Here is a 7,567-nt window from a genome sequence, read left to right as displayed (position 1 = left end):
TCCCCCCAGAGGAGCAAAGGTTTGATGACCCTTGGGACCTGACCAGGTCATGGGATGCTAGTGGATCTCAGAGAGGGTGCCTTTGGACTCAGAACCCAAAGATCTGAGTGCAAGTCCTGCTTTTACAATGTTTGCTGGCTCTGGGACTGTGGACAAATCCCTGCCTCTCTGAGCCTTATTTGCATCTGTCAAATGGGATAAAGACCTCACAGGCCATTGGGAAGAATAGACAACATAAGGTGAACAGAGTCCTTTGTAACTTGTCAAGTACCAGATCCATGATCCGTGGCTGTCATGTGCTCCTAATAGCACATTCCAGAATATTCCTATTTAAACTTCTCAGCCCCCTCCCTGGACACGTTGGCATCGATTGTCTGGGTTGCTAACACCATAGATGGCCATGTATTAAAAACAAACAAACAGGACTTCCCTGGTGGTCCAGGGGTTAAGAATCTGCCTGCCAGTGCAGGGGACACGGGTTCAATCCCTGATCTGGGTGGATCCCCGTGCTTCAGGGCAACATAGCCTGCACACAACTATGGAAGCGCGTGCGCTCTAGAACCGGTGCTCTGCAAAAGAGAAGCCACCTCAATGAGAAGCCCACACTCCGCACCTTGAGAGTAGGCCCCGCTCGCTGCAGCTAGAGGAAACCTGTGTGCGGCAACAAAGACCCAGTACAGCCAAAAATAAAAAAATAAATTTAAACAAACAGGCCTCATAGACCCATAGACGGTGAGGCCACAGGAACTCTGGGCAAAGGTCAGAGACTTGGGTTCCGGCCTCTGATGGCAGGAAGGTGTGATTTCAGTTGTTAACTACCTGGGCCTCAGTTTCTTCACTGAGGATCGTGGTAACCAGCCAGGGTACGGCACAGAGGAGTTGCGAGGATGGAATGTAATTGATCTTGGAGCAGCAAGCTGTGAGCCTAAGACTTCTCATCACTCCACATGGAGAGGTCGCAGGACCAAGTCAGGACCCAAGCAGCCACCTACCCAGGCCATTCCATCCCTAATATCCCTAACTGGGGGCACATCCAGAGAACAGAGAGACAAGTGCACCCCCCAAGATCACACACCCAAGTGTGGTCGTGGGGTGTAAAATCCAGGCCTCTCGTTTCCTGAGACCTTTATCAACATCCACACTTTGGCTATTTTTATTACTGGCAAATTTCCTCTAAAAATTTATTTAAAATTCAGTTCAGTACAACTCGCTGCTAAACAACCAATGACAGGAGAATGTTGGATCCCACCAAAAAAATATCCAAGGGCAAAGGAGAAGCCCCAGCAAGATGGTAGGAGGGGCGAAATTGCAGTTAGACTCAAACCTCATACCCACCAGAGATGCTTGGAGGGTTCAAACAAATCTCAGGCACACCAGGACCCAGAGACCCCACCAAGACTGAGCCAGAACTGTGTTTGAGTGTCTCCTGAGGAGGTATGGATCAGCAGTGGACTGCCGCAGGGGCAGGGGCTCTGGGTGCAGCAGACCTGGGTGTGGCATAAGCCCTCTTTGGAGGAGGTCGCCATTAACCCCATCGCAGAGCTGCCAGAACTTACCCAGGACTGGGGAAACAAACTCTTGGAGGGCACAAACAAAAGCTTGTATGCACCAGGACCCAGGAGAAAGGAGCAGTGACCCACAAGAGACTGACCCAGACTTGTCCATGAGTGTCCAGGAGCCTCTGGCAGAGGGATGGGTTGGTGGTGGCCTGCTGCAGGGTCGGGGGCACTGAGTGTGGGCGTGCATGCATGGGACCTTCTGAAGGAGGTCGCCATTATCTTCATTACCTCCACCATAGTCTGGCCTCAGGTCAAACAACAGGGAGGGAACACAGCCCCGCCCATCAACAGAAAATTGGATGAAAGATTTACTGAGCATGGCCCCACCCATCAGAACAAGAACCAGTTTCCCCCTCAGTCAGTCTCTGCCATCAGTTAGCTTCTATAAGCCTCTTATCCTTCTCCATCAGAGGACAGACAGAATGAAAACCACAATCACAGAAAACTAACCAATATGATCACATGGACCACAGCCTTGTCTAACTCAATGAAACTATGAGCCATGCTGTGTAGGGCCACCCAAGATGGACGGGTCATGGCACAGAGTTCTGACAAAATATGGTCCACTGGAGAAGGGAATGGCAAACCACTTCAGTATTCTTGCCTTGAGAACCCCATGAACAGTATTTAAAATTAGCTGTGTTTAAAATGTATCTTGTATTACCTGATTTGAGGTTCCAGTAGAATTTATAAGTAAAATTCTCTAAAAACAAAAATTCGCCGTGTGCTAGGCACTACTTAAAGCATTCTCATGCACCATCACACTGAATCTTCATTATGCCTCTGCAAAGGCATTGTTATTGTTGTTGAAGTCATTTCTATTTAACAAATGGGGAAAGAGGCACAGAGAGCTTGTGACATCTCCCCAAGGTCACACAGCGAGATGGACCATGCAAAGCCTGTGCTCTAAATACCATGCAACACTGCCTCCTAGTCTTGTAGCTACTCCAAAGGGGTGGCCTATCCGCTACTCTGGCCATAGGAGGGACTCCTAATAAGTGAGTCACTGCTGATCTAGCCTCTCTGGAGTTCTCCAAGGTCTGCCCTCACTCCCCTGCTTTTCCCGACCCTCAGGCTCTCTGCCATCCATCCCACCACACAGCCACCTCACCCCACATCTGAGCCTTCTCTCCCCAGGGCCCAGGGCCTCCCAGAAGTCAGGCTTCTGTTCTGTGGCAAGAGTGCAAACGTGCCCACTCTGGCTGGGGGAAACCTCTCTGATCACTGATCTGTGCACCGTGTGCCCTGAGCTCTGCTCCATGCCTGACGCTGCTCTGGGTGTTGGATGGGTAACTGGAGATGCCAGCGGGGCTTGCCCTCAGGAAGCTGGCGCTCCAGAAGGCTGTTCATTTCCCCACTGGCTGAGCCAGCATTGGGCTGCCTGCAGCCACCAGACACTGCACTCCAGGAGACGGGATGGGGGAGAGCCAGGGCCAGGGTGCCCCCCTGCTCTTCCAGCAAGAACAGGGCCCTGGGAAAGGCCGAAGCCCTGAGGAGGAGAGGAGGGCCAGCCAAGCTGGCAGCAGACAGGATAAATGACACCACAGCTACGTTGCGTGGAGGCCCTCAGTACAGTGGCGAGGCAGCCTCAGGTCAGGATGGCCCCCTAAGCTGGTGGGCACGACTTCTGCTGGGCAGCCTGGGTGGGGCAACTGAGCAGACCCCTGAGAACAGGCACTGCACCCCGCTTTGCCCGCAAGAGACAGAAGGACCAATGGCAGAGGTGGAGGTCGATTCTGGGCAGAGGTGGAGATCGATTCTGGCCAGAAAAGAGCTGCCAAGACGCCTGGGGCCAGAAGCTGCCCCTCCCACGTTCTCTCTACCCTGGCTTTGCAAATGCAGAAAACTGCCAGCTTGGCTTGGGCAGATCCCACAAGAGCCAGCTCCTCACGCAGGGCCACCATGAGTGAGGTGGGTGCATGACTGTCCCATTGGGAAGTAGCATCTGAAACCCGGCCCTGAGATGCCCGCTTACCTGTGCCCACAGGAGAATGGAGACAGGACAAGCAGGAGCTGCCCCTCGGGGTCCAGGACATTCAGGTGCAATGAACCAGCTGACAGGCACCCCGGAAGGCAGGCAGTGGCATCACTGTTTCTACCCAGCCTGCAGGAGCCCATCCACAGGGGCTCTACTCGCCCCTCAAAAGACCCCTCCCCAAGGAAGGCGCCTGCCCCGATTGCCCTCCTCCAGGACCAGAACCTTGTCACCTGGAGGGGTCTGCACCCACCCCTCCTCCCCGTCAAGGCATTTTTTCAAGCCAGAAATGGGGGTGCATCGGTGGTCAAAGGATTTGATCAAAAGATGGTGAAAGCGCTATCCAGCCATTCCAGTGAAACAACATCTGGCCGCACGGTTGATGAAAACTGCCACTGGAAAGAACAGAGCAGCTTGAAAGCAGTTTGCTCTGGAGGTCCTGCTTCTCAGGTGCCCTGAATACCCATAGAGGGGAATCTCTCCACGTGGTTTCAATGGGCCAATAGCTCTGGCCCCAGAGGACATAGCTCCCAACAAAGGATTCCTAGGATCCATGTAGCCCGATGTCAGGCTTTGTCACCAGGCGCCCCTGCCCCGCAACTTGCCCTGTCTGCGGGTCATCCTTTATGGGCTGCCCCCTTGTTTGCCCGACATAGCAGAACTCTCACCCCACAGGAGGGCTTTGGTTGGCCCCTGTCCAGAGGGCCCCACTGGCGAGGGGTCTCTGCCATGTGGGAGGCCCCTCAGAGCTTCTCTGTGTCCTTCTCTGGACTTGGACAGAGCCGGACTTCGGACATGCCCTTTGGGACTCAGTGAAGGAGGAGGTGCCCAGAAGAATTGGACACCTCGGAAATGGAAAGGTGGTTCACTCTACCAGGTTGTGATGGGGGCACTTCCTGGCCTGTAGCAGGTGGGGCAGAGAAAACATAGGAGCAGGGAAGGGAAGAAAGAGCAGGGTGGTCAGCCCACCCCTGCCCTTCCAGCAGGACCGCCCCCCACCCCAGCCCTGCCCTTCCCTGCCCTCCTCAGAGTTAGAAAGACCACGGGTCCTCGGGGAGGGGAGGATGCTCAGTCCCTCCCCTTGAAGAGAGAGCTTCCGGTCAGGGGTCTCAGAGAGGGCTGCATACAACTCCCCGCATCCTGGCCTTAAGCTAAACGTGCTGTGTGCTGGGGGAGTGGGGGGCACTGACTGACTCAGCCTCTCTTTGTTGTTAGCGCCCAGATGGGCACATTTTGAAATGGAACCATCCATGCCACCTCCCCCGGGTGTACCACTGGGGTGCCCTGAGATCGCGGGTGGAGGGAGGAGGTGGCAGAGGGCTCCCCAGGGGCCTTGGTCCGCTGCCATCGCGCCCAGCCCCCTGGACCCCTCACTGACCCTTCCCCAGAGAACCCACGGGCCGCCTCCTGCTTCGACCCCCGGTCCCCGGCTCCTGGCCCCTGGCCCGGCTCTCCCCAGAGCTCTCTGCCTCCCTGACTTTGCCCAGTAATAGCACGAGCAGGCCTTTTCTCCCTCTTTTAGTCAAAATCAATGACAATGACAGAGTTATAAAGCGAGCTGTGGGGAGGAAGAAGAAAGCGCCTGGTGTCAAAATTGATGCAGGAGACAGTTAGAGGAACCTATTAGGATTTCAGTTGCCTTAGGGTGTGCTGCTTGGCGCTGAGCGGTGTGATGTCAGCGAAACCCACTGGCAGGAGGTGGCCTTCTTCCCCGGCACACCTGTCATTAATGTGGAAGGCAGAACACCGCAGCGATTAGTCTGGGGGCGCGCAGGCGGGAGGGGCGGGGGACTCCATAGGGAGCCTTAAAAATGCGATTTGTGGGCAGAGGAAAGGGGGAGCCCGAGGGTCTGCTGTGATTCCAGGAGCCCCAAGTCTGCGGCTGGGGGTGTCCTTCTGGGTGTCTGGGGGCCTCTGGCGAGTGGGGCGCTGTGCACAGGGGCTGATCCTGGCAGGGAGAGAGAGCCTGGAGGATGCAGCCTGGAGCGCCCAGCCCTGGAGGGAGGGCCCTTTGTGTTCTTGTTACTCCTGCTGGCAGGAGGCCAGCACACCTGCTCACGCCTCTCCCTTCACCTCCCCGCAGCACTGAGGACCCACCGTGCTCCTCCCCACCGGAGCTGCACCGGGAAAGGGGGTGAACCCCCACCAGCCATTTAGGATGCTCGGATTAGCTGGGATCCTCGTCCCTTGGCCACAGTCCCTTTTCAACGTCCACCAGAAAGGGAGTGGGTGACGGCACCAACCCCGATCACTCCCCCTCCACCCTCCCTAGAGAGACAAAAACAGACCAGGCACGAGGGCGTTCACGTGGCAAAAACTCAAGCTTCAGACCCTCGATGCCCGGTAATCTTAGGCAGCTGCCTGTTCCCTCATCTGTGAAGTGGGGGTGCTAATATCTGCTTAGGCTAAAGTCAGGGCCACCCTACACCTCTGCCCCACCCCATAACCTCCCTGCGTGTGTGTTAAGTCGCTTCCATCATGTCTGACTCTTTGCAACCCCATGGGCTGTGGCCCGCCAGGCTCCTCTGTCCATGGAATTCTCCAGGCAAGAATACTAGAGTAGGTCTCCATGCCCTCCTCCGGGGGATCTTCTGCACCCAGGAATCGAACTCCGGTCTCTTCCATCTCCTACCTTGGCAGGCAGGTTCTTTACCGCTAGCACCACCAGGGAAGCCCGGCGGCCTCCCTCTCCTTCACAATTGCTCCTGCTAACCCAGTGCCCCTCCCACCAGGGGAAAGCGTGGACAGCCAGGCTGGCTGGGACGGGACTTGGTATGGGATCGCGTGTGGCTAATGTTCCCATTAAATAAATACGTTTTGCTAATTGGATTACTCAGACAGTATAATATACTATTGGATTTCCAACATGATGCTAATAAATTGTGTGAAGAACTTAATCACGTTAGCATCCCAAAAGCTTGTAGGAGATGAAATTAGAAAATCAGGCCAAGCTGACATCTAGGGCTTCTGTGAGGTTTGCAGTCTTGAGGAGCTTCCATGAGCTTCCCTGAGCTGGAGGCTTTGAAGCTATGTATGGGGTATGGGGAAGGGGATGGGGGACGACAGGAGGGGAGAATGGGGTGTATTCAGCCAGAAAGTGAGAGCCCGTGTCTCAGGAATAGGTCCCTGGGATGGGCCCCTGGGGCTGGAGGCAGAGGAGCAAGGGGGAGGAAGGCTCCTGGGTGGATGAGGACAGCCCTCTTGCGGCCCCAGCCCTCACACTCCACCTGCACCACCAAAGTGGCCGTGGGGTCTGGGTGGTTCCCTTAAGGCTCCTTGAAAACAGCACCAGGACCCTGCAAACTGTTCTCCAGGCTCACCGCCCGCCTCCCCGTGATGGAGACCCGCCCTCTTCCTGGTGCCTCTAAATGTGTTTTTCCACCAGAGAACTGGTGGTGGGAAAGGCCTGGGATTTGGGGGGCAGGGGAAGGAGCAAGGGCTGAGTCAAAGTCAAAGACGAGGCCGATCTCCTCTTCCTCAATCCCCTCGCTGGGGCTGCAGAGAAAAATGGCTTCCCCCTCACTTTCTAATCTGGAAAATTGTGGTTGGCGTTTAATTAACATTGTTGTATGTGCTGTCTGCTGAGTCACTTCAGTCATATCTGACTCTTTGCGACCCCATGGTGGACTGTAGCCCACCAGGCCCCCCTGTCCATGGGATTCTCCAGGCAAGAATACTGGAGTGGTTTGCCATGCCCTCCTCCAGGAGGTCTTCCTGACCCAGGGATCAAACCAGCATCTCTTATATCTCCCTGCATTGGTACCCCAGTTCTTTACCACTAATGCCACCTAGGAAGCCCTAATTAACACTGGTAAGAGACTTGAAAAGTGAGGACCGGAATGTATGAGCTCATTACTTCTCCTGACTTCCTGATCACCAGCCCCCAACACCCAGGAGGGGTTGAGAGAGAGGATTTCTTGGGAGGGGGGTACAAAACATGCCCCCCTCCCAGCCCAGTGTGCAAGTGTCAAAGCACAAGGCAGGCCCTTCAAATAACATGCAAACACACACACCCACTCGGGTACGTGCACAC

Source organism: Cervus elaphus, chromosome 5 (genome assembly GCF_910594005.1).
Source record: "Cervus elaphus chromosome 5, mCerEla1.1, whole genome shotgun sequence".
Lineage (NCBI taxonomy): Eukaryota > Metazoa > Chordata > Mammalia > Artiodactyla > Cervidae > Cervus > Cervus elaphus.
Note: the sequence above shows the minus strand (reverse complement) of the source record.